Source organism: Capsicum annuum, unplaced genomic scaffold (genome assembly GCF_002878395.1).
Source record: "Capsicum annuum cultivar UCD-10X-F1 unplaced genomic scaffold, UCD10Xv1.1 ctg53107, whole genome shotgun sequence".
NCBI lineage: Eukaryota > Viridiplantae > Streptophyta > Magnoliopsida > Solanales > Solanaceae > Capsicum > Capsicum annuum.
The window spans coordinates 1-1,890 of record NW_025861194.1 but is presented as its reverse complement, the minus strand read 5'-3'; the positions used below and the strand labels follow the sequence as shown (position 1 = coordinate 1,890).

Sequence of the window (1,890 nt, the reverse complement as noted above, 5' to 3'; positions counted from 1 at the left end):
AGTGTGATGTATTGCTTTCTTTGTTATGTTGAATGAAGTTCTATGTCCTTTGTTCACTTAATTAAGTAAAGTTGTGTCTTTGTTTGGTTTGGTTTGTTGTGTTTGCATGTATGGTATGGGCCAAAACCTAGTCTAAAGTGTTCACTACTTATGTGAATTGTGAATATAAATAATAAAGACTTTTTCGTAAAAATGTGCATGTGAAAGTTGAAAGAAAAGCGTACTGTAGATGTGCTTATTAAGCCTTTCCAGCTCTTAAGCTTCTCCTTCTTCCTTGAGTCAACCCTAATCCTGCTAGTTCAGTTCGTATGTTTTACATAAGCGCGTTGAAGTTGAACTAGTGTGCATGGACCTTATCCACACGTTTTTCGGCCTAGATGCTAATAAGACGAAAACCCAGGACTCAAGCATTTTCGATCTCTGTTTTTGCGCGAAAGTATCACAAAATCCTGAATGGAATCCAGCCTTACCCAACTGGAAGCAAACGAAAGAGGGGAGGCCAGGAACGTACATTCATAATTGATTCATATTCTATCCTCGGACGGGAAGTCTCAAAGCTTTTTTGCCAGCTTAGCATCTTGATGGTCTGTTCAATCAGTTGATTATGTCAAAACAGGGAACAGAAGACTTGCTTTTGTTCCAGTTTCTGATTCAAGAATGTTCCTATCATTTCTGAACGTTAACGTTTAGGTGAGCCACACCTCCAGAATATCTAGAACCAGTTGGGATTGGTTCACTAAATATCCGGAGAAAGGAAAAAATCATCTATTCTTTTTCATGATATTCCTTGCTTTACTACCAGGTAGTCGAAAATTAATTCATCCGGAATTCCACTATCCTTTCAAGAATGGCATGAAGCTTTGGTTTGGCTGTGCCTGCTACCCTGCCGTACTTTATCCACGATGTTTTCTCAGGCTAGGTTACATGAAAATAGAACTTGACTTGACACACAAATTCAATTCCCGAATTGATCATATGTTTATGGGCTCACTTAGTGGACATGGAATCTTTTAGCATAGACATGGTCTAGTTTCATTTCAAAATCCCTCGGCTAAAGTCTCTTACGAGAAAATTAGCTGACTTGCTTAGGTGATGGTTTATTCTTAGCCAAATGAAAAGAAGCAAGGATCCTTTGTTTTGGAGGTTCTTTCTCGAGCCGGAGTGCACTGTGCCTAGTTCTCACTCCATTTATTCCGTTCGTTGAGTGAGAAATGGGAAATTTATGGAAATTTACAATCCCTACCATGGAATAGTGCACCTACACGCCTTCATCAACGTTGTTTTTTGACCGGAAGGCCGAGAGCTAACTATCGAGATTTTGGACTATCTGGACACATACTTCGTGAAATGGTTCATGCATGTTTGTTGCCAGGAGCAACAAGATCAAGTTGGTAAGGATTAATGCTTTATTTCTATTTCTATGGTCGGTGATCATAGAAGCCCCTTTACCATTCTATATAAATGGGCTATTCTATTTGTACAGATAGGGTGGAGGGGCACATTTTATCCTTGTTTATCTATTAGTTTTCAGTTCTTATCTTCGGCGCGGGGTAGAGCAGTTTGGTAGCTCGCAAGGCTCATAACCTTGAGGTCACGGGTTCAAATCCTGTCTCCGCAACATCTTGTTTTTCCAAACAATAGCCGGGTTCACTCTGGTAACTAGTAATTAATTCCCGCCTTTCGCCTTTTGGGGGTGGAAGGCAAAAGAAAACGTAGGGTCAAAACTCGCACCTGTGTCCAAAGTTTGACTCTTGAGTCAGAATGATAAGGCATCTTGCAAGCTTGAATCCCTAGAAAGCAGAACTGCAGTTCGTAAGTTTGCTCTTACTTTTTTATTCAATTGTTTTCCCACTTCATTGCCTTCTATTCCTCTTTTATTCTTTCTAATGT

The 1,890-nt window shown here is 39.9% G+C and overlaps 1 non-coding gene across 1 annotated transcript; it reads left to right on the top strand.

Moving 5' to 3' along the window:
- Positions 1 to 1,544: 1,544 nt before the first annotated feature.
- On the top strand, positions 1,545 to 1,618 carry TRNAM-CAU. The gene has a single exon. It is a non-coding gene; the product is annotated as a tRNA-Met (tRNA).
- Positions 1,619 to 1,890: the final 272 nt, after the last annotated feature.